Source organism: Poecilia reticulata, chromosome 2 (assembly GCF_904066995.2).
Source record: "Poecilia reticulata chromosome 2, P_reticulata-male-v2, whole genome shotgun sequence".
Classification (NCBI taxonomy): Eukaryota; Metazoa; Chordata; class Actinopteri; order Cyprinodontiformes; family Poeciliidae; genus Poecilia; species Poecilia reticulata.
In genome coordinates, this window is record NC_088831.1 from 46,260,712 (window position 1) to 46,266,446 (window position 5,735).

Below are 5,735 nucleotides of genomic sequence, written 5' to 3' on the forward strand. Positions count from 1 at the left end.
TATAAAATGAATTAGAAATTTTATATATATATATATATATATATATATATTTTAAAGCACATCTGTAACTGTTACATCTGCTGATTTCCTCAGGGTTCAGACGTTCTGGTGATCTCATCCCAAGGACCAGATATACTGACTTGTGTTAGGGTTAAGAGGACAGGGTTTATTCTGTCCCCTCAGGGGGACAGGAGCTTCTCGGTCCGTCCTTCTCCATGCTCCATCAAACCGTGTTTGGTTATGGACACGTTCTTTACGTCTTTTCCCATAACGTACCTCTTCCCAATCACTCTGTTGGAACATTTTTTATTGTCTGATTTTAGTTCTTTATAACCCGGTAGGCTTTATTACTTAATCAATATTTTTTCAATATATGGGTTTTTTATATTTAATCTGTATATGTGTTATTCTTATTTATGAATTGCTTAGGCTTTTATGATTTTTTACCTGCTTAATTTTTTTCCATTAAAACTTATTTACCCCTCTCATAATGTCTTTTTGCCTTTTGTCCAGGCTCCCCGTTTCCCCCCATGACTTTTTGTAAATGTCCATTCTTATATTTTCAGTAAAATATTAATCGACTCTATGCCTCCGCTGCTCTGCATCTGGATCCACTATCTACCAATTCACATCGTTATATGTGAATTGGTAGATAGTTTTATGTATGATATTTAATATTTCGATTTACGTATTTCATTTAGAAGGATTGGGAATACTGTCATATTTAAAATATATTTATTTTTCTAGATTGACAAATTATTTTTTGAAAGTGAACTTGTAGCAGGTATTTATTAAACATACTTTTAATTCTCCTCAAATTCTGATTTACTTTTTGTTGTTGGATGAAATGTTCTAATATAAATGTCATATTTTCAAAAAGGGTTCAAATCAAAATCATAAGGGATGATTTTAGGAGGATAATAAGCATTACTAAAATCTATCTTAAGCTTTTGAAATAAAATACATTTGTCTGTTTATAGTTTTAAAAGACAATACAGACTACAAACATCAATATTTAATCGTGTTAAAGCTAGAATATGTTGTCAGCATAATTAAACCTTTAAAATATAATTTTATGCATAGCATCAAAATAAATAAAGCTGTGGAAAGAACAGCCTCATTGCAATCAGACTATTTTAGAGATTGGATTTATAATAATGAATTTTATGCTATGCACATATGGATATGATGAGATCGTGTATATATCTGTTCTACACACACTTCTGGTTTTATCCTAAAGAGCCTCAACAAGCAGCGGGACATTAAAAAATGAGTGGGAAAACTAGCATAGCTGCAGATTAAAACTATTTCAAAGATCACAAGTTAAAATGACTCGATAAAAATGAGTAATAGCTTATTTCTGCCAATAGGTGGCGAAATTTCTTTGATTAAAACCTCTTAACCTCTGACAAAGTTTAATATACTATAAATAAAACAAGTTCAAAAATGGAACATTTATGCCGTTTGAAACCTATAAACGATTCAAGGAGACACAGTAAGTAGTTACATTTTTAAATGATGTTATAAGGAACTAGAGCTTTAAACAGTTTGGAAGCAACGACAACTTAGTTGCTGCTTTTACCGCAACAGAAAGAAAAGGAGAAAGACTGAAGGCAACACGGCAACAAGTGAGGCTGTTAGAAGGTAAATTACGCAACGTCTGCGTGGGGCCGGAGGATAATGAAAGTGGGACTGAAGATGTCGCGATTGTCCCTCCTGTGGGTGGAAATCCTCACGTGTGCGCGCAAACAAAACACTCGGGACAGACGGAGCGGCTTCAGACGCCTCCGACTGAGCTGCTGGGTGTGAGAGCGGACTGGACGCGTGGCGAGTCCGTTTCTCTGCTGTGCGCTGATTTGACAGATCATCAAGTGAAGGCGGTGTGACCGAGACGCGACTTAGAGATGAACTTTTATCTGGCGCAATATTTTACGCAGTGCTGGATCAGGCGCTGGCTGATGACTGGAGAACGTTAGTCTCAGTTCCTGCTGCTCTTCTGCATGTTTGGGAATGACTGAGTGGATTTCTGCCAGTGTCTGCTGGAGCAGCGGTTCATGATCCCCCGGAACTTGCAAACGTGTGAGCTGAATGTAGCTTTAATTTATTTCTGTGTGTAAATTAATTAACCCAATATTCATATTTGAACTAAAACTTGGAGGCAGAATGAGCTTCTACAGTTTGGCGTTGTCATTGGTTGCGTGCGCTGTGTACGTGCGCAGCAGCGCCACGGAGACTCCGAGCTCATCCCGGGAGTCGTGCGCCTCCTGCGGCCTCAGGGCGCCGGATCAGTCGGAGAGGGTGAACATCGACTTCGTGGAAGCAGTGAAGCGGCACATCCTGAATCGTTTGCAGATGCGGGAAAGGCCGAACATCACACACCCCATCCCAAAAGCAGCCATGGTGACAGCACTGCGGAGGCTGCACGCCGGCAAAGTGCGTGAGGACGGCCGGGTGGAGATCCCCAACTTTGACGGCCAGGCCGCCTTTAGCAACGACGTTCAGGCAGAAACCTCGGAGATCATCAGCTTTGCCGAATCAGGTAATAATTCATTGCGCATGTTTGACTCGACCCCTACGTGACCCCGTCACCTTTATTTCATGAAAGTCGTGCAACAGGTGAAGTAATGACCCAACATCAATCCTAAAGGATTACATTTTATTTCCAAGGCTTAATCCTGTCTGGGTTATGGACACAATGGATACGGCAGTCACAACAACAACAGTTTAAAACGGCCATAAACTAATGAGATCGTGTGGAGTCATCATTTTTATCCTCTTATTACATCACGGCTCCCTCCTGTAAATCCAGGGACTGCTTCTAAATCCCCCGTTTTAGTCTGATGAAAATCAAAATGAAATCAAACTAAAGCCAGGTCCTTAAATTACCTTGATGTGCTAAGCAGAGGATGCAAAATCTCTGAATCAAATTTCATCTGTGAAGTTCTGCTTCCACTCATCAGTGCAGGGCATAAATACCTCTTCACATAAACACCAAGTCCTTTAATTGGCCATTTATCCATTCCTTTAAGGTGAATCTAATTATCTGAACTCTTGCTCAGTCCCAGGCGCCTAAAATCTTCTGTTCCCAACGGATCCACTAATTGTCAGCCAGCTCCAGCAGAACAGTGTGTTTGACACAAACTATTAGTTTAAAGGAAAGAAAAGTTGTAATTAAAGGCACCAGCATGGACCCAGAGCCAGCTAATTTCCCGCTGGCCCGGCTGCTACAATTAGTCTGAATGAACTGTGAGCTCCTGCATTGCCAATAGGAATGATCTGAATGCTTTCCTGACAGGAGAACAAAAGCCAGGCAATTATTGTAAGAGTGTGAAGTGTTCCTGCTGAACACATCGTGTCACAGATACAAGGAAAAAGTAGGCAAACAAAAGAATTTGCTTGGAATAATGCATGAGATATATGAGATCCAGCAGCGTTGTATTGGAGGGAGTGTGGGTGGAGGGCTGTGCTGATGGGGTAATATTGTGTGTGTGTGTGTGTGTGTGTGTGTGTGTGTGTGTGTGTGTGTGTGTGTGTGTGTGTGCAAATATTGCAGCATTGAAAAGAATGCTTTTGTCATTCTAAAGGTTTGTTGGCCTCCTTTGATTCTTCTTGTTTTTTCTTTCCCTGAGCCCCATTCTTCCTCACACCTTTGAGCCTTTGTGTGGCATTGTACCATAAAACTGGCTTGGGTCCCTTCTGCCCTGGACCCCATCTGCCTCATGGCCAGTTGGCTCAAACCCCTCCTCTCCTCAGATGCGATGTTGCCAGCCGGGGCATGGCCCGGCACTGGGGTCTCCACGATGCTCTGAGGCCAGGGTGCAGGCTTGGTTTTGGGCAAGGTTGGCTGAGGGGGCAGCTGTTTTGCCAACAGATGGATGTGGATAAGTTTTTCACTTGCTTTGTGTTCATATGGAGCTCAGAGGTCAGCTGAAGTCCTCCGCCTCCCCACAGCACAGGCTGAACTGTAGCGTCTTTGTGACGTCTTTGCGGTTTGCAGTGGTTACTGCTTTGCCAAAAGGCACTGGAGCAGGTGAGGTGAGTCGATGCCAATCTCCCTTTTTACCCTGCAATGCACCATGTGTCTTTGCTGAGGGATTCGATGTCCCGTATTCACAGGAGCGAAGCGAGAAGCACAAGAGAGGGAAAGAGGTGAACGAGAGAGGTCAGCAGAGAAGTTCAACTCCTAACTTCTCAATTGCCCCTTTTAGCTCTTTGAACCCCATGAAACATTCAGACGTAAGACCTCATTATAGGAGGTAATTACTGGTTCATCCAAAGGATAACGCCTTACTCCAAAACATTTTTTTCATGAGAAGATGTCGCTCATGGCACACTTGGAACAGGCGCAGTCTGTGTCTCAGCGTCGCAGATTTAGTTCAGCTATTTTAAATTGTGTATATATTCTTGTTTAAGGTTTTTGTGGGATATCAGCACTTTTCCTTTCTGGAGAATTTCTGGAGAAGTGAGTTTCAGGCCTTAGAGACAGATTGACCCTTATTCTGCCCTGGGTTTCTGATTAATTGTTTTTTTCCTACATTTGATGGATTGAATTGGAGGTAGCTACAATTCAATCTTCCTACTTGTCTGGGCTGTCATGTTGGAGGTTTTTTGTCTTGTAAAGTGTCTTGAATTTGAATTTATTTAATAAGAGGCAATGCATTTTGATCACTCTGAGTAAATTAAACAGTCATGTAAATGTGCCAGATTTAGCCGCAAGAGCAAATTTTCATGGAAAAATTAAAAAAAGAAAACTAACACGCATATGGACAAATAATTGATTATAATTAACAACATTGCTTCAAAGTCACAGTTTACATGCTTTTCTAAAAATGTCCAGTGAAGTTTTTCAATTTTATTGGTACTTTATGCAAAGAGTTTGATGCTCAGACTGAAAACTCTGACTGACCAGAGGAGCTTCTCTTAAATTAGATTTTATTGTCCTCCCCACTAGCTGCTCTTGCAGCTTTGATTTTATTCAAATAACATTTTTAAAAGGCAGTGGGGGTTAGGGTATCTGAACAGATAAACATTGTCTCAAGTCAAAAAGCTAAAATACATTTTTTTATAAAATTTTCTATGTCTGCTTATAAAGTTTATTGGTTGAAATGTGGTCCAGCTAGTCAAACAATAAGTTATGTGAGAATTAATTTAGGCATTTCAGTATTTGAAGTTTCTACTGTCAGATTATTTCTGATATTTCTAAAGTGACATGCTGAATTAATTTTATTTCTAATTTGTTAACATGACTTTTATATGAAAGTTGTGAATCTGGAACACTTTACACTTTGGTACTGGTGACCGAATCTGCTTCTCTGTGTTTTGAATTGGTCTTATAAGAATAAACTGAATTCAGCTGAACTCAATGTGGAGCAGATATCTGACAGCCATGCCTGGGCATTCGGGGATCTGAAGAGATGAATCTTAGGCTACGTTCTCCCTCCACAGTAGCTCTCAGCTCTGCTTCACCCTGAGCAAGGTGGTGCAGGTGGAGACACGCTGGAGCGGCTCCTTAGCATCCCAAGCCCACCCAGGTGTCCCTGATCATCACTGACAACTTCCTCTCCAGCGCAGGTCAGGTGAGGCGTGTTGGGGCCAGAACCTGGTTGTTTGTGAGGCTGGATGAAACAAGAACCACATTAAAAAAGACAAATAAACCCAAAAGTTACTGGGAAGGAATTTATTGACCTGTTTGTAATGAGCTGTTTTTAAAATCGTTCTTGAGGACTTCAAACCAA

General features: G+C 41.0%; 1 pseudogene; it reads left to right on the forward strand.

Annotated features, from left to right (window-relative positions):
• The first annotated feature begins 1,604 nt into the window (after nt 1-1,604).
• LOC145554292 (inhibin beta B chain pseudogene) lies at nt 1,605-2,595 on the forward strand (annotated as a pseudogene).
• The last annotated feature ends 3,140 nt before the right edge of the window (nt 2,596-5,735 follow it).